At 60.7% G+C, this 22,675-nt stretch overlaps 1 long non-coding RNA gene across 1 annotated transcript; it reads right to left on the reverse strand.

Moving 5' to 3' along the window:
• Positions 1-927: 927 nt before the first annotated feature.
• LOC309862987 lies at positions 928-1,955 on the reverse strand. The gene is made up of 3 exons (XR_014310836.1): positions 1,798-1,955; positions 1,213-1,372; positions 928-950 (listed from the first exon to the last, which is right to left on the reverse strand). It is a non-coding gene; the product is annotated as an uncharacterized lncRNA (long non-coding RNA).
• Positions 1,956-22,675: the final 20,720 nt, after the last annotated feature.

Raw genomic sequence — 22,675 nt, forward strand, 5'->3', positions numbered from 1 at the left:
CTCTGGAAGCGGGTCGGGGAGGCCCGCAGGAGAAGGTGTTGGGGCAGGGGTTGGGCTAGGGGTGGGGACAGGGTCAGCAGTAGTGGCCAGTGCAGGATCCAGAGCAGGAGCTGGGTCAGAGGCAGGAACAGGAGCACAGGCAAGGGCAGGGAAAGGAGCAGGAGCAAATGAGAGGGACTGGGTCTGGGGCGGGAACAGGGGCGCAGGCAGGGAAAGTAGAGGCCTTCCTGGCAGGGGCAGGGGCAGGGGCAAGAACAGGGTTAGGACTTGGGTCTGGGGCAGGTGTAGGGGCAGGCGCAGGGGCAGGACCTGGGTCTGGGCCACGTGCCGGGGCAGGTGCAGGGGCCGTGGCCCTGTCAGGGAAAGGAGAAGGGATAGGAGCAGGGGAAGGGGCACGGGCAGCAGCTGGGGCAAGTGCAGGGGTGATGGCCCGTGCAGGGTCAAGGGCAGGAGCTGGGTCTGGGACAGGCACAGGGGCACAGGCAGGGGAAAGGGAGGCCGTCCTGGCAGGGGCACAGGAAGGGGCAGGAACAGGGTTAGGGCCTGGGTCCGGGGCAGGTGCAGGGGCAGGTGCCGGGGCAAGTGCAGGGGTGATGGCCTGGGCGAGGTCAAGGGCAGGAGCTGGGTCTGGGGCAGGAACAGGGGCCCAGGGAGGGGTCGGGAAAGGGGTGGGACCAAGGGAGGATCTGGGTCAAGGGCCAGAACAGGAGCCCAGGCAGGGGCAGGGGAAGTGGGAGTCGCTGTGGCAGGGGCAGGGGCAGGGGGAGCGGCAGGAGCAGGGGTGGGGGCAGGAGCAGGAGCCAGCTCTCCCTGGACAGCATCAGCATCTCCGTGGGCAGGCGCCCGGGCAGCTGTGGGCTCCCGGTCTCCCGCCGAAGGGACTCCAGACACCATGTGCCCCTCCGGAGTGGCTGAAGTTGGGAGAGGGTCTAGCTCCTCCGCTGGAGAAGCTGGGAGAGGAGAGAAGGTCACCCGCGGGCCCGCCTCTCCCTGTGGCTTGCAGAGACAGAGCCCAGCCCGGGGCCTCCCGGGGAAGCCGCAGCCACGAAGGAACCCTCCCCGGGCCGTCTCCGCGACTGCAGTCCAGCCCCTGGGTGCTCCGAGCCAAGTCGAGGCTCCTGGCCCCACCCCAGCCCGTGGGTCTTCTCCCTGTGGGGCCCAGCAGCGACCCCTCCCCGCACAGCCACAGGCACCCCACCCCAGCCTTCTCACCCTCGGACTTGGCCTCCGTGGGCTCCGTGTCCAGGACCGCAGTGCAGTGGAGTACCGCGGGCAGTGGTCTGGGAGGTAGCGAGGGCCTTCCCAGGACCGGGGACTCCGGGGTCGGGGAGGGGTGCGTGTCTTCCCGCCTCCTTCCTAGTTCATCCGTGGCCTGCCAAGGCAGAGACGGGGAGTGTGCAAGAGGCGTCAGAGCCCTGCCGGCCGTACCCACCGTCCCCCTGCCCAGTGCCCCTGCTTCTCCCAGATCCCACGCAGACCTGTGCGTGCACAGCCCCGCACCTGGGTCGCTGACCCGGCCCTGAGGGTCTCTGGATCAACCCTGGGCAGAAGAGTGAAGCCCCCACACTCCGTCCCACCTGGCCAGCCTGAACCTGGGCTGTGAACATGACCTGCCCACCAGGCATCTGACCCCTCATCAGCCTGCTCCTGCTCGGGGCGCCTCCACCCCCGATGATCTCTCCTGTCACACACACACACACACACACACACACACACACACACACGGGGAGGAGACCTAGGCTACATGGGTCGGTCAGAAGGTGTGGGGCTCTTTGACTCTGAGCCTCCCGGTGTCACCTTTTGATTCTTTTTGCCAAAGGGCCAGAGGCCTCGGGGAAGCCTGACACGACCTGCCCAGTGGGGGGACGTGTTTGGCGGGCGAGCTCTCCTCTGCCTGCATCCTCTGGGCTTCGGTAGGCAGCAGCAGAACATGTTGCTTCCTTCAGGATCTGCCCAGAAATGAGCTGGGCAGGGGGGTTTTCTCTGGAATGTGGGTGCCTGGATACGTGGGTTCCAAGTCCTTTGGGCTGTGTCGTCAGGGAAGTGGGGTCACCACTGCCTGGGGGCTCCTTACCCGACTTCCTGCTCCCACCAGAGCTCCCTGAGGGCGCCCCTCCCCCAGCTGCTCAAGGCTCCCCCTCCACCCCGTGCCCTGTCCATCCAGGGACCCCCACACAGCCTCCCACAGCCCCTGGGAGGCCTGGGTGCAGCTGTTGTCCCCGCTGGGAGGGCCCAGAGCTGCCTCCTGGGAGGGCCCAGGAGCTGCCCAGACCGGGCTCCTGCTCCTGCCCAGGACTGTGAGCCCGCACACACCCTGTGGATCTCCCAGGAGGCTGATGCACACACTTGGCCGGGCACGGGTGAGCCAGGGGCTGGGAGGGGGCATGGAACACAGCTCCGAGGGGCCTGGATCTGCTCTGGGATCCAGGCAAAGCCACCCTCCTCCTGCCTGTGTCCCATCCCCCGTGGCAAGGTGCAGTGCATGGCTTCTGATCTTGGTGACACAGACCTCCCGGGGCTCCCATCAGGTTGAGGTCCAAGGGCCTCGTCTGCACCCATGTGCTGGTAGCCCCCACAGGGGACCCCGGGCATTCCCGAATCCGTCCTCCCAGCGTGGATGGCCCGTGGGACTGAGAAGGGGACACAATGTGTGGCTGTCCTTTCCCAGCCGATGGAGGAAAGTCCGAGACTTCTCCTGGTTCCCTCTCTCCTGGGTTCAGTGTCTGTCTCTGTCTCTGTCTTTGTCTCTGTGCCTGCGTCTGTCTCTGTTCGTGGGTGTCTCCCAGGAGCCGGATCTGGGGGCTCCAGGGCTGAGGGGAGAAACCTCCGAATTCCTCCTTGTCCCTGTTTCCCTCTCCTGGGCTGGTGCTCGGTTCCTTGCTAAATAAGGCCTTCTCACCCTGAGCAGAGCTCTGACTCTGGAACCTCTTCCCAATGGGGACCCTGAGGCTGCTACCAGGAGGGTCCTGACCTTGGTCCCCAGACCAGGGGTCTAGAGCTCTGCCACATTCTGCAAGACCACAATGGCAGCCCCCCGAGCCTCCAGGCTGTCTTAAGGACCTCGAGGGAGTAGAAAGCATCTTCCCAGACTGGGAGCACAGTGGATCAGGGAGAGAGATTCAAGGCCAGCAGGCTCTTCTACAAGCCTGTGGGAGACTAGGGACACCCTGTCTCTATGGCCCCACTGATAGAAGAGGACGGGGAGGCCTTCGGTGTTGTAGCCCTGTCCACACTGGGGGGTACCTCTTCCTACTTCCAATAGTCCAGGGTGGTGATGGACACCAGACCCCAGACCCTGTCCCCACCCAGTGCCCTGGCAAAGCCCCTGGGCCCCTTAGGGACCCCTTGACCATCAGCCAGTCCTGTCTCCCCTCCCCATGCTTTGGATCTCCGTCCTGGCCAGGAGTCCTGATGCCCCTGACCCCATGGCCCAGCTGTCTCCAACCTCTTTCTTCTTTCCCCCTTGTTACCCACCATTTTCCCAGGGTGTCTCCCCTCTGACCCCTAGCTGGGCAGAGTGGTGTGTGTGTGTGTGTGTGTGTGTGTGTGTGTGTGCGCGCTCAAACACAGATGCCTCTAGCTGTCTGGGGATGCCCGAGGTCATGTCCCCACATGGGATGGGGTGGGTAGCTCTCCCCAAGGATCTGAGGAGCTCTCACCCTCCAAGCAAACCTCATGGGAGGGTCAGGAATTGCCTAGGACTGGAGGGAAGCTCTGTTCCTTGGACTCTGTACCCGTCTTTTGTCCTAGGTTCCCAACTGTCCCTGAGGGTTGGACATGGAAATGCTTGAACCCGGCCGTTCCTCCCGGGGTAGGTGGAGGTGGAGGAAAGGTGCACCAGGCACACAGACCTCCATTCCGAGAGGGCCAGGTGTGCCCAGGAGACCTGCACACAGCACCTGTCCCATGACCCAGCCTTGTGGTGGATGAGTCCCCGACCATGGCGCTGTCCCCGACTGGCCCCCCATGTTTCCTCACCACTGCCCACTGCTCTGTGGCCCCAAAGTCTGCTGAGCACCGGAACCGTGCCTATCCTGGGAAGCAAGGCTCAGGGTGCAAGGCCAGGCGGGTTGGACATCTGGGGATGCAAAGGTCATCGAGAACCCCCCACCCAGCTGGCCTGGAATTCAGAATCCGTCCCAGGGTCCTGCTCAATGAGGGCTTGAGCCAGAGGACTTGGAGACATCAGGTGAGGCCAAGTCAGGGCAGGGAGATCAGTGGGCCCCTTCCACTTCTCTCTCCCTCTGCTTGGTCTTCCTGGTTGTTCCCTGGGACAGAGGTCCAGCCTGCCCTTGGGGAGAGCCCTGGCTTGAGTCGGTCGGTGGGAAGGAGGACAGAGAAGGTCAGGGTTTGAGTTAGGGGTTCGGGTTAGGGTGAGGGTTATAGTTAGGGTTAGGGTCAGGGTCAGGGTCAGGGTAAGTTTTAGGGTTAGGGTCAGGGTCAGGGTCAGGGTCAGGGCCAGGGTAAGTTTTAGGGTTAGGTTCAGGGTTAGGGTCAGGATTAGGGTCAGGGCCAGGGTAAGTTTTAGGGTTAGGGTCAGGGTCAGGGTCAGGGTCAGGGCCAGGGTCAGGGTTAGGGTGGGGTTCAGGGTTAGGGTCAGGGTCAGGGTCAGGGTCAGGGCCAGGGTTACTGTAAGGGTCAGGGTTTGGTTTAGGGACTGGTTCAGGATCAGGGTCAGGGTCAGGGTTCAGGTCAAGGCCAGGGTTAGGTGTAGGGTCAAAGTCAGGGTTCAATATAGGTGCCAGTTTAGGGTCAGGGTCAGGGTCAGGGTTAGGGTTAGGTTCAGGGTCAGGGTTAGGGTCAGAGTTAGGGTTGGGTTTGGGGTTACGGTTAGGGTTAGTGTTAGTTTTGTGGTTAGGATAGGGTTAGACAGGGTTAGGGTAAGGGTAGGGGTTAGGGATTGGGTTAGAATCAGGGTTAGGTTTAGGGTCAGGGTCCGTGTTAGGGTCAGGGTCAGGGGTTAGGTTTAGGGTCAGCGTCGTGGTCCATGTTACAGTCAGGGTTAGGGTCATGTCAGGGTTAGTGTTAGGGTCAGGGCCAGGGTCAGGGTCAGGGCCAGTGTTAGGGTGAGGGTCAGGGTTAGGTTTAGGGACTGGGTCAGGGTCAGGGCTAGGGTCAGAGTTCAGGTCAGGGCCAGTGTTAGGGTGAGGGTCTGGGTCCGGATTCAGTTTAGGTTCCAGGTTAGGGTCAGGGTCAGGGTTAGGGTTAGGTTCAGGGTCAGGGTTAGGGTTTGGGGTTAGGGGTTAGGGTTAGGGTTAGTGTTAGGGTTGGCGTTAGGGTAGGGTTAGACAGGGTTAGGGTCAGGGTTAGGGTTAGGGTTGGGGTTAGGGTTAGGGTTAGAATGAGGGTTAGGTCTAGGGGCAGGTTCCGTGTTAGGGTCAGGGTCAGGGTTAGGGTTAGGCTCAGCGTCGTGGTCAGTGTTACATCATGGCCAGGATCAGGGTTAGGGTAAGTTTTAGGGTTAGGGTCTGGGTTAGGGTCAAGGTCCAGGTTAGGCCAGGGTTCGGGTTCGCGTCCGGGTTATTTTTAGGGAATTGGTCAGGGTCAGGGTCTTTGTTCAATTCAGGGCCAGGGCTAGGTTTTCGCTCAGAGTCAGCGTTCAGTTTAGGTTCTAGTTTAGGGTCAGGGTCAGGGTTAGGGTTAGGTTCCGGGTCAGGGTTAGGGTCAGGATTAGGGCTGGGGTTAGGTTTAGGGTTAGTGTTAGGGTTGGGGTTAGGGTAGGGTTAGACAGGGTTAGGGTCAGGGTTACGGTCAGGGTAGGTGTTAGGGTTAAGGTTAGAATCAGGGTTAGGATTAGGGTCAGGGTACATGTTAGGGTCAGGGTTAGGTTTAGGGTCTGCGTCGTGGTCAGTGTTCCGGTCATGGTTAGGGTCAGGCTCGTGGTCCTGGTCAGTGTTAGGTTTACGGTCAGGGTCAGGGATCGGGTCAGGGTCAGTGTTGGGGTCCGGGTTAGGGTCAGGGTCAGCGTCAGGGTGTGGTTCGGGTTAGTGTCAGGCTCACAGTCAGGGTCCTGGTCAGGGTTAGGCGTTAGTGTTAGGGTTAGGGTTAGGTTTCGGGTTCGCGTTTGGGTTCAGGTTTAGGATTTGAGGTTAAGGTTGGGTTCGCGTTCAGGTTCGGGGTTAGATTATGGGTGCGGGTTCGGGTTCCGGTTCCGGTTCGGATTCGGCTTAGTATTAGGCTTCTGGTTCGGGTTAGGATTAGGCCCTGAGTGGTGGCTCGGGGCAGGTCCATCTGTCCTCCCAGTGCTGATCTTCCTTCTCCTTGGCCCTCTGTAGTAGTAGCAGCTACAGGACAGTATGTCATGAGGACTGGGATGAGGATCCCCTCCATCTCCTTGGGCATGAACACTGCTCCATTGCTGCTGTCTCCACCACTGCTGTGCCCACTACTACTGAAAACACATCCGGGACCCACCGAGCCAGTTTCTGGGGGTGAGTCCCAGGCTGAGCCCTGCTAGGTGATAGGTGCACCTGTGGCCTAGGATGGGCACCGTTCACTGTTGTCCCAGACAGGGGTGCCTGTCCCCCTTCTCTCCAGGGACCCTGCATCGGACCTCTGCTTCCTCACGTTCTCCCCAGGGCTGCTGGTCCCCAGACCAGACACCTGCCAGTCGGAGGGTGACCAGCACTGCCTCCCCAGGGTTTCCTTTGCCTGAGTCCTTCCCCGGGAGCCCCTGCATCTCCGGACACATTCTCCCTGTGTGCCTCTCCTCCCCCTTGAACTTGCACGTGTCTAGTCTCTGTCCCTGTCTCTGTCCCTGTGGGACCCAGTGACTTGGAGCATAGAGTGGAGCAGACCCATGGGAGACCTGTCTCTGGCCTAGGGTTGTGAGCGATGCTTTTGCCCTCCGCGGTGTGTCTTCCAGCTTTCTGCATTTCCCTGGTTTCTGTGTGGGCCACAGGAGGAAACAGCCGTGTCCTGTCTGGGGACCGACTGTGGTGTCCCAGCAGGAACAGGGGCCTTGGCCCCGAGATTGTGCCCAGAATTCCTAAAGGGGTCCCTAGGATGACATCCCCTCCATTGGGCATAATCCACTGGGCGTCTCAACAACCAAGAAGGGAAATTCTATGTCAAACAGAGAGAAGAAACAAAAACCAAACCAAATCCAAGCCCAACCAAGGGCCCTTTGAAATTAGGTGCAGACACAAAGGCACCTGTTGAGGGATTCCACTTCCAGAAACCTCCAGAACACGTGCGGGACCAGAAAGAGAAAGCAGCTTAGGGCTTGCGAGGGGCCAGGCTGGGGGGAACGATGGGCAGGAGGGCTTGGGCGCAGGGTCTCCTTTGGGGAAGGAGAGAGCCTGCAACGTTGTTCTGGGGCGTGGTGGCACAGCGTCGGGAATGCACTTCATGCTCATGACGTGTTCCAGGGAAAACAAGAACTTTTATTTAAAATAAATAATTCACGGCATACAGTAGGTGGACGGCGACGAGAACGGTGACTCCATACAGGAGAGGAAGAACACAAGGCGGGGGGATGAAACATTCTGGGTGGATGTCAGGGTCAGGGAATGGAAGTGACGGTGTTTTTCTGGGGAGATCTCCCCGCAGAGTTGTGGGCTCTGGAAGCGGGTCGGGGAGGCCCGCAGGAGAAGGTGTTGGGGCAGGGGTTGGGCTAGGGGTGGGGACAGGGTCAGCAGTAGTGGCCAGTGCAGGATCCAGAGCAGGAGCTGGGTCAGAGGCAGGAACAGGAGCACAGGCAAGGGCAGGGAAAGGAGCAGGAGCAAATGAGAGGGACTGGGTCTGGGGCGGGAACAGGGGCGCAGGCAGGGAAAGTAGAGGCCTTCCTGGCAGGGGCAGGGGCAGGGGCAAGAACAGGGTTAGGACTTGGGTCTGGGGCAGGTGTAGGGGCAGGCGCAGGGGCAGGACCTGGGTCTGGGCCACGTGCCGGGGCAGGTGCAGGGGCCGTGGCCCTGTCAGGGAAAGGAGAAGGGATAGGAGCAGGGGAAGGGGCACGGGCAGCAGCTGGGGCAAGTGCAGGGGTGATGGCCCGTGCAGGGTCAAGGGCAGGAGCTGGGTCTGGGACAGGCACAGGGGCACAGGCAGGGGAAAGGGAGGCCGTCCTGGCAGGGGCACAGGAAGGGGCAGGAACAGGGTTAGGGCCTGGGTCCGGGGCAGGTGCAGGGGCAGGTGCCGGGGCAAGTGCAGGGGTGATGGCCTGGGCGAGGTCAAGGGCAGGAGCTGGGTCTGGGGCAGGAACAGGGGCCCAGGGAGGGGTCGGGAAAGGGGTGGGACCAAGGGAGGATCTGGGTCAAGGGCCAGAACAGGAGCCCAGGCAGGGGCAGGGGAAGTGGGAGTCGCTGTGGCAGGGGCAGGGGCAGGGGGAGCGGCAGGAGCAGGGGTGGGGGCAGGAGCAGGAGCCAGCTCTCCCTGGACAGCATCAGCATCTCCGTGGGCAGGCGCCCGGGCAGCTGTGGGCTCCCGGTCTCCCGCCGAAGTGACTCCAGACACCATGTGCCCCTCCGGAGTGGCTGAAGTTGGGAGAGGGTCTAGCTCCTCCGCTGGAGAAGCTGGGAGAGGAGAGAAGGTCACCCGCGGGCCCGCCTCTCCCTGTGGCTTTGCAGAGACAGAGCCCAGCCCGGGGCCTCCCGGGGAAGCCGCAGCCACGAAGGAACCCTCCCCGGGCCGTCTCCGCGACTGCAGTCCAGCCCCTGGGTGCTCCGAGCCAAGTCGAGGCTCCTGGCCCCACCCCAGCCCGTGGGTCTTCTCCCTGTGGGGCCCAGCAGCGACCCCTCCCCGCACAGCCACAGGCACCCCACCCCAGCCTTCTCACCCTCGGACTTGGCCTCCGTGGGCTCCGTGTCCAGGACCGCAGTGCAGTGGAGTACCGCGGGCAGTGGTCTGGGAGGTACCGGGGGCCTTCCCAGGACCGGGGACTCCGGGGTCGGGGAGGGGTGCGTGTCTTCCCGCCTCCTTCCTAGCTCATCCGTGGCCTGCCGAGGCAGAGACGGGGAGTGTGCAAGAGGCGTCAGAGCCCTGCCGGCCGTACCCACCGTCCCCCTGCCCAGTGCCCCTGCTTCTCCCAGATCCCACGCAGACCTGTGCGTGCACAGCCCCGCACCTGGGTCGCTGACCCGGCCCTGAGGGTCTCTGGGTCAACCCTGGGCAGAAGGGTGCAGCCCCCACACTCCGTCCCACCTGGCCAGCCTGAACCTGGGCTGTGAACATGACCTGCCCACCAGGCATCTGACCCCTCATCAGCCTGCTCCTGCTCGGGGCGCCTCCACCCCCGATGATCTCTCCTGTCACACACACACACACACACACACACACACACACACACACACACACACGGGGAGGAGACCTAGGCTACACGGGTCGGTCAGAAGGTGTGGGGCTCTTTGACTCTGAGCCTCCCGGTGTCACCTTTTGATTCTTTTTGCCAAAGGGCCAGAGGCCTCGGGGAAGCCTGACACGACCTGCCCAGTGGGGGGACGTGTTTGGCGGGCGAGCTCTCCTCTGCCTGCATCCTCTGGGCTTCGGTAGGCAGCAGCAGAACATGTTGCTTCCTTCAGGATCTGCCCAGAAATGAGCTGGGCAGGGGGGTTTTCTCTGGAATGTGGGTGCCTGGATACGTGGGTTCCAAGTCCGTTGGGCTGTGTCGTCAGGGAAGTGAGGTCACCACTGCCTGGGGGCTCCTTACCCGACTTCCTGCTCCCACCAGAGCTCCCTGAGGGCGCCCCTCCCCCAGCTGCTCAAGGCACCCCCTCCACCCCGTGCCCTGTCCATCCAGGGACCCCCACACAGCCTCCCACAGCCCCTGGGAGGCCTGGGTGCAGCTGTGGTCCCCGCTGGGAGGGCCCAGAGCTGCCTCCTGGGAGGGCCCAGGAGCTGCCCAGACCGGGCTCCTGCTCCTGCCCAGGACTGTGAGCCCGCACACACTCTGTGGCTCTCCCAGGAGGCTGGTGCACACACTTGGCCGGGCACGGGTGAGCCAGGGGCTGGGAGGGGGCATGGAACACAGCTCCGAGGGGCCTGGATCTGCTCTGGGATCCAGCAAAGCCACCCTCCTCCTGCCTGTGTCCCATCCCCCGTGGCAAGGTGCAGTGCATGGCTTCTGACCTTGGTGACACAGACCTCCCGGGGCTCCCATCAGGTTGAGGTCCAAGGGCCTCGTCTGCACCCATGTGCTGGTAGCCCCCACAGGGGACCCCGGGCATTCCCGAATCCGTCCTCCCAGCGTGGATGGCCCGTGGGACTGAGAAGGGGACACAATGTGTGGCTGTCCTTTCAGCCGATGGAGGAAAGTCTGAGACTTCTCCTGGTTCCCTCTCTCTTGGGTTCAGTGTCTGTCTCTGTCTCTGTCTTTGTCTCTGTGCCTGCGTCTGTCTCTGTTCGTGGGTGTCTCCCAGGAGCCGGATCTGGGGGCTCCAGGGCTGAGGGGAGAAACCTCCGAATTCCTCCTTGTCCCTGTTTCCCTCTCCTGGGCTGGTGCTCGGTTCCTTGCTAAATAAGGCCTTCTCACCCTGAGCAGAGCTCTGACTCTGGAACCTCTTCCCAATGGGGACCCTGAGGCTGCTACCAGGAGGGTCCTGACCTTGGTCCCCAGACCAGGGGTCTAGAGCTCTGCCACATTCTGCAAGACCACAATGGCAGCCCCCCGAGCCTCCAGGCTGTCTTAAGGACCTCGAGGGAGTAGAAAGCATCTTCCCAGACTGGGAGCACAGTGGGTCAGGGAGAGAGATTCAAGGCCAGCAGGCTCTTCTACAAGCCTGTGGGAGACTAGGGACACCCTGTCTCTATGGCCCCACTGATAGAAGAGAACGGGGAGGCCTTCGGTGCTGTAGCCCTGTCCACACTGGGGGGTACCTCTTCCTACTTCCAATAGTCCAGGGTGGTGATGGACACCAGACCCCAGACCCTGTCCCCACCCAGTACCCTGGCAAAGCCCCTGGGCCCCTTAGGGACCCCTTGACCATCAGCCAGTCCTGTCTCCCCTCCCCATGCTTTGGATCTCCGTCCTGGCCAGGAGTCCTGATGCCCCTGACCCCATGGCCCAGCTGTCTCCAACCTCTTTCTTCTTTCCCCCTTGTTACCCACCATTTTCCCAGGGTGTCTCCCCTCTGACCCCTAGCTGGGCAGAGTGGTGTGTGTGTGTGTGTGTGTGTGTGTGTGTGTGTGTGTGTGTGCGCGCTCAAACACAGATGCCTCTAGCTGTCTGGGGATGCCCGAGGTCATGTCCCCACATGGGATGGGGTGGGTAGCTCTCCCCAAGGATCTGAGGAGCTCTCACCCTCCAAGCAAACCTCATGGGAGGGTCAGGAATTGCCTAGGACTGGAGGGAAGCTCTGTTCCTTGGACTCTGTACCCGTCTTTTGTCCTAGGTTCCCAACTGTCCCTGAGGGTTGGACATGGAAATGCTTGAACCCGGCCGTTCCTCCCGGGGTAGGTGGAGGTGGAGGAAAGGTGCACCAGGCACACAGACCTCCATTCCGAGAGGGCCAGGTGTGCCCAGGAGACCTGCACACAGCACCTGTCCCATGACCCAGCCTTGTGGTGGATGAGTCCCCGACCATGGCGCTGTCCCCGACTGGCCCCCCATGTTTCCTCACCACTGCCCATTGCTCTGTGGCCCCATAGTCTGCTGATCACCGGAACCGTGCCTATCCTGGGAAGCAAGGCTCAGGGTGCAAGGCCAGGCGGGTTGGACATCTGGGGATGCAAAGGTCATCGAGAACCCCCCACCCAGCTGGCCTGGAATTCAGAATCCGTCCCAGGGTCCTGCTCAATGAGGGCTTGAGCCAGAGGACTTGGAGACATCAGGTGAGGCCAAGTCAGGGCAGGGAGATCAGTGGGCCCCTTCCACTTCTCTCTCCCTCTGCTTGGTCTTCCTGGTTGTTCCCTGGGACAGAGGTCCAGCCTGCCCTTGGGGAGAGCCCTGGCTTGAGTCGGTCGGTGGGAAGGAGGACAGAGAAGGTCAGGGTTTGAGTTAGGGGTTCGTGTTAGGGTGAGGGTTATAGTTAGGGTTAGGGTCAGGGTCAGGGTCAGGGTAAGTTTTAGGGTTAGGGTCAGGGTCAGGGTCAGGGTCAGGGCCAGGGTCAGGGCCAGGGTCAGGGTTAGGGTGGGGTTCAGGGTTAGGGTCAGGGTCAGGGTCAGGGTCAGGGCCAGGGTTAGTGTAAGGGTCAGGGTTTGGTTTAGGGACTGGTTCAGGATCAGGGTCAGGGTCAGGGTTCAGGTCAAGGCCAGGGTTAGGTGTAGGGTCAAAGGCAGGGTTCAATATAGGTGCCAGTTTAGGGTCAGGGTCAGGGTCAGGGTTAGGGTTAGGTTCAGGGTCAGGGTTAGGGTCAGAGTTAGGGTTTGGGTTTGGGGTTACGGTTAGGGTTAGTGTTAGTTTTGTGGTTAGGATAGGGTTAGACAGGGTTAGGGTCAGGGTTAGGGTAAGGGTAGGGGTTAGGGATTGGGTTAGAATCAGGGTTAGGTTTAGGGTCAGGGTCCGTGTTAGGGTCAGGGTCAGGGTTAGGTTTAGGGTCAGCGTCGTGGTCCGTGTTACAGTCAGGGTTAGGGTCATGTCAGGGTTAGTGTTAGGGTCAGGGCCAGGGTCAGGGTCAGGGCCAGTGTTAGGGTGAGGGTCAGGGTTAGGTTTAGGGACTGGGTCAGGGTCAGGGCTAGGGTCAGAGTTCAGGTCAGGGCCAGTGTTAGGGTGAGGGTCTGGGTCCGGATTCAGTTTAGCTTCCAGGTTAGGGTCAGGGTCAGGGTTAGGGTTAGGTTCAGGGTCAGGGTTAGGGTTTGGGGTTAGGGGTTAGGGTTAGGGTTAGTGTTAGGGTTGGCGTTAGGGTAGGGTTAGACAGGGTTAGGGTCAGGGTTAGGGTTAGGGTTGGGGTTAGGGTTAGGGTTAGAATGAGGGTTAGGTCTAGGGGCAGGTTCCGTGTTAGGGTCAGGGTCAGGGTTAGGGTTAGGCTCAGCGTCGTGGTCAGTGTTACATCATGGCCAGGATCAGGGTTAGGGTAAGTTTTAGGGTTAGGGTCTGGGTTAGGGTCAAGGTCCAGGTTAGGCCAGGGTTCGGGTTCGCGTCCGGGTTATTTTTAGGGAATTGGTCAGGGTCAGGGTCTTTGTTCAATTCAGGGCCAGGGCTAGGTTTTCGCTCAGAGTCAGCGTTCAGTTTAGGTTCTAGTTTAGGGTCAGGGTCAGGGTTAGGGTTAGGTTCCGGGTCAGGGTTAGGGTCAGGATTTGGGCTGGGGTTAGGTTTAGCGTTAGTGTTAGGGTTGGGGTTAGGGTAGGGTTAGACAGGGTTAGGGTCAGGGTTACGGTCAGGGTAGGTGTTAGGGTTAAGGTTAGAATCAGGGTTAGGATTAGGGTCAGGGTACATGTTAGGGTCAGGGTTAGGTTTAGGGTCTGCGTCGTGGTCAGTGTTCCGGTCATGGTTAGGGTCAGGCTCGTGGTCCTGGTCAGTGTTAGGTTTACGGTCAGGGTCAGGGATCGGGTCAGGGTCAGTGTTGGGGTCCGGGTTAGGGTCAGGGTCAGCGTCAGGGTGTGGTTCGGGTTAGTGTCAGGCTCACAGTCAGGGTCCTGGTCAGGGTTAGGCGTTAGTGTTAGGGTTAGGGTTAGGGTTAGGTTTCGGGTTCGCGTTTGGGTTCAGGTTTAGGATTTGAGGTTAAGGTTGGGTTCGCGTTCAGGTTCGGGGTTAGATTATGGGTTCGGGTTCGGGTTCGGGTTCCGGTTCGGATTCGGCTTAGTATTAGGCTTCTGGTTCGGGTTAGGATTAGGCCCTGCGTGGTGGCTCGGGCAGGTCCATCTGTCCTCCCAGTGCTGATCTTCCTTCTCCTTGGCCCTCTGTAGTAGTAGTAGCTACAGGACAGTGTGTCATGAGGACTGGGATGAGGATCCCCTCCATCTCCTTGGGCATGAACACTGTTCCATTGCTGCTGTCTCCACCACTGCTGTGCCCACTACTACTGAAAACACATCCGGGACCCACCGAGCCAGTTTCTGGGGGTGAGTCCCAGGCTGAGCCCTGCTAGGTGATAGGTGCACCTGTGGCCTAGGATGGGCACCGCTCACTGTTGTCCCAGACAGGGGTGCCTGTCCCCCTTCTCTCCAGGGGCCCTGCATCGGACCTCTGCTTCCTCACGTTCTCCCCAGGGCTGCTGGTCCCCAGACCAGACACCTGCCAGTCGGAGGGTGACCAGCACTGCCTCCCCAGGGTTTCCTTTGCCTGAGTCCTTCCCCGGGAGCCCCTGCATCTCCGGACACATTCTCCCTGTGTGCCTCTCCTCCCCCTTGAACTTGCACGTGTCTAGTCTCTGTCCCTGTCTCTGTCCCTGTGGGACCCAGTGACTTGGAGCATGGAGTGGAGCAGACCCATGGGAGACCTGTCTCTGGCCTAGGGTTGTGAGCGATGCTTTTGCCCTCCGCGGTGTGTCTTCCAGCTTTCTGCATTTCCCTGGTTTCTGTGTGGGCCACAGGAGGAAACAGCCGTGTCCTGTCTGGGGACCGACTGTGGTGTCCCAGCAGGAACAGGGGCCTTACCCCGAGATTGTGCCCAGAATTCCTAAAGGGGTCCCTAGGATGACATCCCCTCCATTGGGCATAATCCACTGGGCGTCTCAACAACCAAGAAGGGAAATTCTATGTCAAACAGAGAGAAGAAACAAAAACCAAACCAAATCCAAGCCCAACCAAGGGCCCTTTGAAATTAGGTGCAGACACAAAGGCACCTGTTGAGGGATTCCACTTCCAGAAACCTCCAGAACACGTGCGGGACCAGAAAGAGAAAGCAGCTTAGGGCTTGCGAGGGGCCAGGCTGGGGGGAACGATGGGCAGGAGGGCTTGGGCGCAGGGTCTCCTTTGGGGAAGGAGAGAGCCTGCAACGATGTCCTGGGGCGTGGTGGCACAGCGTCGGGAATGCACTTCATGCTCATGACGTGTTCCAGGGAAAACAAGAACTTTTATTTAAAATAAATAATTCACGGCATACAGTAGGTGGACGGCGACGAGAACGGTGACTCCATACAGGAGAGGAAGAACACAAGGCGGGGGGATGAAACATTCTGGTGGGATTCAGGGTCAGGGGATGGAAGTGACGGTGTTTTTCTGGGGAGATCTCCCCGCAGAGTTGTGGGCTCTGGATGCGGGTCTAGGAGGCCCGCAGGAGAAGGTGTTGGGGCAGGGGTTGGGCTAGGGGTGGGGACAGGGTCAGCAGTAGTGGCCAGTGCAGGATCCAGAGCAGGAGCTGGGTCAGAGGCAGGAACAGGAGCACAGGCAAGGGCAGGGAAAGGAGCAGGAGCAAATGAGAGGGACTGGGTCTGGGGCGGGAACAGGGGCGCAGGCAGGGAAAGTAGAGGCCTTCCTGGCAGGGGCAGGGGCAGGGGCAAGAACAGGGTTAGGACTTGGGTCTGGGGCAGGTGTAGGGGCAGGCGCAGGGGCAGGACCTGGGTCTGGGCCACGTGCCGGGGCAGGTGCAGGGGCCGTGGCCCTGTCAGGGAAAGGAGAAGGGATAGGAGCAGGGGAAGGGGCACGGGCAGCAGCTGGGGCAAGTGCAGGGGTGATGGCCCGTGCAGGGTCAAGGGCAGGAGCTGGGTCTGGGACAGGCACAGGGGCACAGGCAGGGGAAAGGGAGGCCGTCCTGGCAGGGGCACAGGAAGGGGCAGGAACAGGGTTAGGGCCTGGGTCCGGGGCAGGTGCAGGGGCAGGTGCCGGGGCAAGTGCAGGGGTGATGGCCTGGGCGAGGTCAAGGGCAGGAGCTGGGTCTGGGGCAGGAACAGGGGCCCAGGGAGGGGTCGGGAAAGGGGTGGGACCAAGGGAGGATCTGGGTCAAGGGCCAGAACAGGAGCCCAGGCAGGGGCAGGGGAAGTGGGAGTCGCTCTGGCAGGGGCAGGGGCAGGGGGAGCAGCAGGAGCAGGGGTGGGGGCAGGAGCAGGAGCCAGCTCTCCCCGGACAGCATCAGCATCTTCGTGGGCAGGCGCCCCGGCACTTGTGGGCTCCCGGTCTCCCGCCGAAGGGACTCCAGACACCATGTGCCCCTCCGGAGTGGCTGAAGTTGGGAGAGGGTCTAGCTCCTCCGCTGGAGAAGCTGGGAGAGGAGAGAAGGTCACCCGCGGGCCCGCCTCTCCCTGTGGCTTTGCAGAGACAGAGCCCAGCCCGGGGCCTCCCGGGGAAGCCGCAGCCACGAAGGAACCCTCCCCGGGCCGTCTCCGCGACTGCAGTCCAGCCCCTGGGTGCTCCGAGCCAAGTCGAGGCTCCTGGCCCCACCCCAGCCCGTGGGTCTTCTCCCTGTGGGGCCCAGCAGCAACCCCTCCCCGCACAGCCACAGGCACCCCACCCCAGCCTTCTCACCCTCGGACTTGGCCTCCGTGGGCTCCGTGTCCAGGACCGCAGTGCAGTGGAGTACCGCGGGCAGTGGTCTGGGAGGTACCGGGGGCCTTCCCAGGACCGGGGACTCCGGGGTCGGGGAGGGGTGCGTGTCTTCCCGCCTCCTTCCTAGCTCATCCGTGGCCTGCCGAGGCAGAGACGGGGAGTGTGCAAGAGGCGTCAGAGCCCTGCCGGCCGTACCCACCGTCCCCCTGCCCAGTGCCCCTGCTTCTCCCAGATCCCACGCAGACCTGTGCGTGCACAGCCCCGCACCTGGGTCGCTGACCCGGCCCTGAGGGTCTCTGGGTCAACCCTGGGCAGAAGGGTGCAGCCCCCACACTCCGTCCCACCTGGCCAGCCTGAACCTGGGCTGTGAACATGACCTGCCCACCAGACATCTGACCCCTCATCAGCCTGCTCCTGCTCGGGGCGCCTCCACCCCCGATGATCTCTCCTGTCACACACACAAACACACACACACACACACACACACACACACACGGGGAGGAGACCTAGGCTACAGGGGTCGGTCAGAAGGTGTGGGGCTCTTTGACTCTGAGCCTCCCGGTGTCACCTTTTGATTCTTTTTGCCAAAGGGCCAGAGGCCTCGGGGAAGCCTGACACGACCTGCCCAGTGGGGGTTCGTGTTTGGCGGGCGAGCTCTCCTCTGCCTGCATCCTCTGGGCTTCGGTAGGCAGCAGCAGAACATGTTGCTTCCTTCAGGATCTGCCCAGAAATGAGCTGGGCAGGGGGGTTTTCTCTGGAATGTGGGTGCCTGGATACGTGGGTTCCAAGTCCGTTGGGCTGTGTCGTCAGGGAAGTGAGGTCACCACTGCCTGGGGGCTCCTTACCCGACTTCCTGCTCCCACCAGAGCTCCCTGAGGGCGCCCCTCCCCCAGCTGCTCAAGGCTCCCCCTCCACCCCGTGCCCTGTCCATCCAGGGACCCCCACACAGCCTCCCACAGCCCCTGGGAGGCCTGGGTGCAGCTGTTGTCCCCGCTGGGAGGGCCCAGAGCTGCCTCCTGGGAGGGCCCAGGAGCTGCCCAGACCGGGCTCCTGCTCCTGCCCAGGACTGTGAGCCCGCACACACCCTGTGGCTCTCCCAGGAGGCTGGTGCACACACTTGGCCGGGCACGGGTGAGCCAGGGGCTGGGAGGGGGCATGGAACACAGCTCCGAGGGGCCTGGATCTGCTCTGGGATCCAGGCAAAGCCACCCTCCTCCTGCCTGTGTCCCATCCCCAGTGGCAAGGTGCAGTGCATGGCTTCTGACCTTGGTGACACAGACCTCCCGGGGCTCCCATCAGGTTGAGGTCCAAGGGCCTCGTCTGCACCCATGTGCTGGTAGCCCCCACAGGGGACCCCGGGCATTCCCGAATCCGTCCTCCCAGCGTGGATGGCCCGTGGGACTGAGAAGGGGACACAATGTGTGGCTGTCCTTTCCCAGCCGATGGAGGAAAGTCTGAGACTTCTCCTGGTTCCCTCTCTCCTGGGTTCAGTGTCTGTCTCTGTCTCTGTCTTTGTCTCTGTGCCTGCGTCTGTCTCTGTTCGTGGGTGTCTCCCAGGAGCCGGATCTGGGGGCTCCAGGGCTGAGGGGAGAAACCTCCGAATTCCTCCTTGTCCCTGTTTCCCTCTCCTGGGCTGGTGCTCGGTTCCTTGCTAAATAAGGCCTTCTCACCCTGAGCAGAGCTCTGACTCTGGAACCTCTTCCCAATGGGGACCCTGAGGCTGCTACCAGGAGGGTCCTGACCTTGGTCCCCAGACCAGGGGTCTAGAGCTCTGCCACATTCTGCAAGACCACAATGGCAGCCCCCCGAGCCTCCAGGCTGTCTTAAGGACCTCGAGGGAGTAGAAAGCATCTTCCCAGACTGGGAGCACAGTGGGTCAGGGAGAGAGATTCAAGGCCAGCAGGCTCTTCTACAAGCCTGTGGGAGACTAGGGACACCCTGTCTCTATGGCCCCACTGATAGAAGAGGACGGGGAGGCCTTCGGTGTTGTAGCCCTGTCCACACTGGGGGGTACCTCTTCCTACTTCCAATAGTCCAGGGTGGTGATGGACACCAGACCCCAGACCCTGTCCCCACCCAGTGCCCTGGCAAAGCCCCTGGGCCCCTTAGGGACCCCTTGACCATCAGCCAGTCCTGTCTCCCCTCCCCATGCTTTGGATCTCCGTCCTGGCCAGGAGTCCTGATGCCCCTGACCCCATGGCCCAGCTGTCTCCAACCTCTTTCTTCTTTCCCCCTTGTTACCCACCATTTTCCCAGGGTGTCTCCCCTCTGACCCCTAGCTGGGCAGAGTGGTGTGTGTGTGTGTGTGTGTGTCTGTGTGTGTGTGTGTGTGTGCGCTCAAACACAGATGCCTCTAGCTGTCTGGGGATGCCCGAGGTCATGTCCCCACATGGGATGGGGTGGGTAGCTCTCCCCAAGGATCTGAGGAGCTCTCACCCTCCAAGCAAACCTCATGGGAGGGTCAGGAATTGCCTAGGACTGGAGGGAAGCTCTGTTCCTTGGACTCTGTACCCGTCTTTTGTCCTAGGTTCCCAACTCTCCCTGAGGGTTGGACATGGAAATGCTTGAACCCGGCCGTTCCTCCCGGGGTAGGTGGAGGTGGAGGAAAGGTGCACCAGGCACACAGACCTCCATTCCGAGAGGGCCAGGTGTGCCCAGGAGACCTGCACACAGCACCTGTCCCATGACCCAGCCTTGTGGTGGATGAGTCCCCGACCATGGCGCTGTCCCCGACTGGCCCCCCATGTTTCCTCACCACTGCCCACTGCTCTGTGGCCCCAAAGTCTGCTGAGCACCGGAACCGTGCCTATCCTGGGAAGCAAGGCTCAGGGTGCAAGGCCAGGCGGGTTGGACATCTGGGGATGCAAAGGTCATCGAGAACCCCCCACCCAGCTGGCCTGGAATTCAGAATCCGTCCCAGGGTCCCTGGTCTTCCTGGTTGTTCCCTGGGACAGAGGTCCAGCCTGTCCTTGGGGAGAGCCCTGGCTTGAGTCGGTCGGTGGGAAGGAGGACAGAGAAGGTCAGGGTTTGAGTTAGGGGTTCGTGTTAGGGTGAGGGTTATAGTTAGGGTTAGGGTCAGGGTCAGGGTCAGGGTAAGTTTTAGGGTTAGGGTCAGGGTCAGGGTCAGGGTCAGGGCCAGGGTAAGTTTTACGGTTAGGTTCAGGGTTAGGGTCAGGATTAGGGTCAGGGCCAGGGTAAGTTTTAGGGTTAGGGTCAGGGTCAGGGTCAGGGTCAGGGCCAGGGTCAGGGTTAGGGTGGGGTTCAGGGTTAGGGTCAGGGTCAGGGTCAGGGTCAGGGCCAGGGTTAGTGTAAGGGTCAGGGTTTGGTTTAGGGACTGGTTCAGGATCAGGGTCAGGGTCAGGGTTCAGGTCAAGGCCAGGGTTAGGTGTAGGGTCAAAGTCAGGGTTCAATATAGGTGCCAGTTTAGGGTCAGGGTCAGGGTCAGGGTTAGGGTTAGGTTCAGGGTCAGGGTTAGGGTCAGAGTTAGGGTTTGGGTTTGGGGTTACGGTTAGGGTTAGTGTTAGTTTTGTGGTTAGGATAGGGTTAGACAGGGTTAGGGTCAGGGTTAGGGTAAGGGTAGGGGTTAGGGATTGGGTTAGAATCAGGGTTAGGTTTAGGGTCAGGGTCCGTGTTAGGGTCAGGGTCAGGGTTAGGTTTAGGGTCAGCGTCGTGGTCCGTGTTACAGTCAGGGTTAGGGTCATGTCAGGGTTAGTGTTAGGGTCAGGGCCAGGGTCAGGGTCAGGGCCAGTGTTAGGGTGAGGGTCAGGGTTAGGTTTAGGGACTGGGTCAGGGTCAGGGCTAGGGTCAGAGTTCAGGTCAGGGCCAGTGTTAGGGTGAGGGTCTGGGTCCGGATTCAGTTTAGGTTCCAGGTTAGGGTCAGGGTCAGGGTTAGGGTTAGGTTCAGGGTCAGGGTTAGGGTTTGGGGTTAGGGGTTAGGGTTAGGGTTAGTGTTAGGGTTGGCGTTAGGGTAGGGTTAGACAGGGTTAGGGTCAGGGTTAGGGTTAGGGTTGGGGTTAGGGTTAGGGTTAGAATGAGGGTTAGGTTTAGGGGCAGGTTCCGTGTGAGGGTCAGGGTCAGGGTTAGGGTTAGGCTCAGCGTCGTGGTCAGTGTTACATCATGGCCAGGATCAGGGTTAGGGTAAGTTTTAGGGTTAGGGTCTGGGTTAGGGTCAAAATCCAGGTTAGGCCAGGGTTCAGGTTTGCGTCCGGGTTATTTTTAGGGAATTGGTCAGGGTCAGGGTCTTTGTTCAATTCAGGGCCAGGGCTAGGTTTTCGCTCAGAGTCAGCGTTCAGTTTAGGTTCTAGTTTAGGGTCAGGGTCAGGGTGAAGGTTAGGTTCCGGGTCAGGGTTAGGGTCAGGATTAGGGCTGGGGTTAGGTTTAGGGTTAGTGTTAGGGTTGGGGTTAGGGTAGGGTTAGACAGGGTTAGGGTCAGGGTTACGGTCAGGGTAGGTGTTAGGGTTAAGGTTAGAATCAGGGTTAGGATTAGGGTCAGGGTACATGTTAGGGTCAGGGTTAGGTTTAGGGTCTGCGTCGTGGTCAGTGTTCCGGTCATGGTTAGGGTCAGGCTCGTGGTCCTGGTCAGTGTTAGGTTTACGGTCAGGGTCAGGGATCGGGTCAGGGTCAGTGTTGGGGTCCGGGTTAGGGTCAGGGTCAGCGTCAGGGTGTGGTTCGGGTTAGTGTCAGGCTCACAGTCAGGGTCCTGGTCAGGGTTAGGCGTTAGTGTTAGGGTTAGGGTTAGGGTTAGGTTTCGGGTTCGCGTTTGGGTTCAGGTTTAGGATTTGAGGTTAAGGTTGGGTTCGCGTTCAGGTTCGGGGTTAGGATTATGGGTTCGGGTTCGGGTTCCGGTTCGGATTCGGCTTAGTATTAGGGTTCTGGTTCGGGTTAGGATTAGGCCCTGCGTGGTGGCTCGGGGCAGGTCCATCTGTCCTCCCAGTGCTGATCTTCCTTCTCCTTGGCCCTCTGTAGTAGTAGTAGCTACAGGACAGTGTGTCATGAGGACTGGGATGAGGATCCCCTCCATCTCCTTGGGCATGAACACTGTTCCATTGCTGCTGTCTCCACCACTGCTGTGCCCACTACTACTGAAAACACATCCGGGACCCACCGAGCCAGTTTCTGGGGGTGAGTCCCAGGCTGAGCCCTGCTAGGTGATAGGTGCACCTGTGGCCTAGGATGGGCACCGCTCACTGTTGTCCCAGACAGGGGTGCCTGTCCCCCTTCTCTCCAGGGGCCCTGCATCGGACCTCTGCTTCCTCACGTTCTCCCCAGGGCTGCTGGTCCCCAGACCAGACACCTGCCAGTCGGAGGGTGACCAGCACTGCCTCCCCAGGGTTTCCTTTGCCTGAGTCCTTCCCCGGGAGCCCCTGCATCTCCGGACACATTCTCCCTGTGTGCCTCTCCTCCCCCTTGAACTTGCACGTGTCTAGTCTCTGTCCCTGTCTCTGTCCCTGTGGGACCCAGTGACTTGGAGCATGGAGTGGAGCAGACCCATGGGAGACCTGTCTCTGGCCTAGGGTTGTGAGCGATGCTTTTGCCCTCCGCGGTGTGTCTTCCAGCTTTCTGCATTTCCCTGGTTTCTGTGTGGGCCACAGGAGGAAACAGCCGTGTCCTGTCTGGGGACCGACTGTGGTGTCCCAGCAGGAACAGGGGCCTTGGCCCCGAGATTGTGCCCAGAATTCCTAAAGGGGTCCCTAGGATGACATCCCCTCCATTGGGCATAATCCACTGGGCGTCTCAACAACCAAGAAGGGAAATTCTATGTCAAACAGAGAGAAGAAACAAAAACCAAACCAAATCCAAGCCCAACCAAGGGCCCTTTGAAATTAGGTGCAGACACAAAGGCACCTGTTGAGGGATTCCACTTCCAGAAACCTCCAGAACACGTGCGGGACCAGAAAGAGAAAGCAGCTTAGGGCTTGCGAGGGGCCAGGCTGGGGGGAACGATGGGCAGGAGGGCTTGGGCGCAGGGTCTCCTTTGGGGAAGGAGAGAGCCTGCAACGATGTCCTGGGGCGTGGTGGCACAGCGTCGGGAATGCACTTCATGCTCATGACGTGTTCCAGGGAAAACAAGAACTTTTATTTAAAATAAATAATTCACGGCATACAGTAGGTGGACGGCGACGAGAACGGTGACTCCATACAGGAGAGGAAGAACACAAGGCGGGGGGATGAAACATTCTGGTGGGATTCAGGGTCAGGGGATGGAAGTGACGGTGTTTTTCTGGGGAGATCTCCCCGCAGAGTTGTGGGCTCTGGATGCGGGTCTAGGAGGCCCACAGGAGAAGGTGTTGGGGCAGGGGTTGGGCTAGGGGTGGGGACAGGGTCAGCAGTAGTGGCCAGTGCAGGATCCAGAGCAGGAGCTGGGTCAGAGGCAGGAACAGGA

This window comes from Mustela nivalis, assembly GCF_964662115.1.
Source record: "Mustela nivalis genome assembly, chromosome: 4".
In the NCBI taxonomy this organism is placed as follows: domain Eukaryota; kingdom Metazoa; phylum Chordata; class Mammalia; order Carnivora; family Mustelidae; genus Mustela; species Mustela nivalis.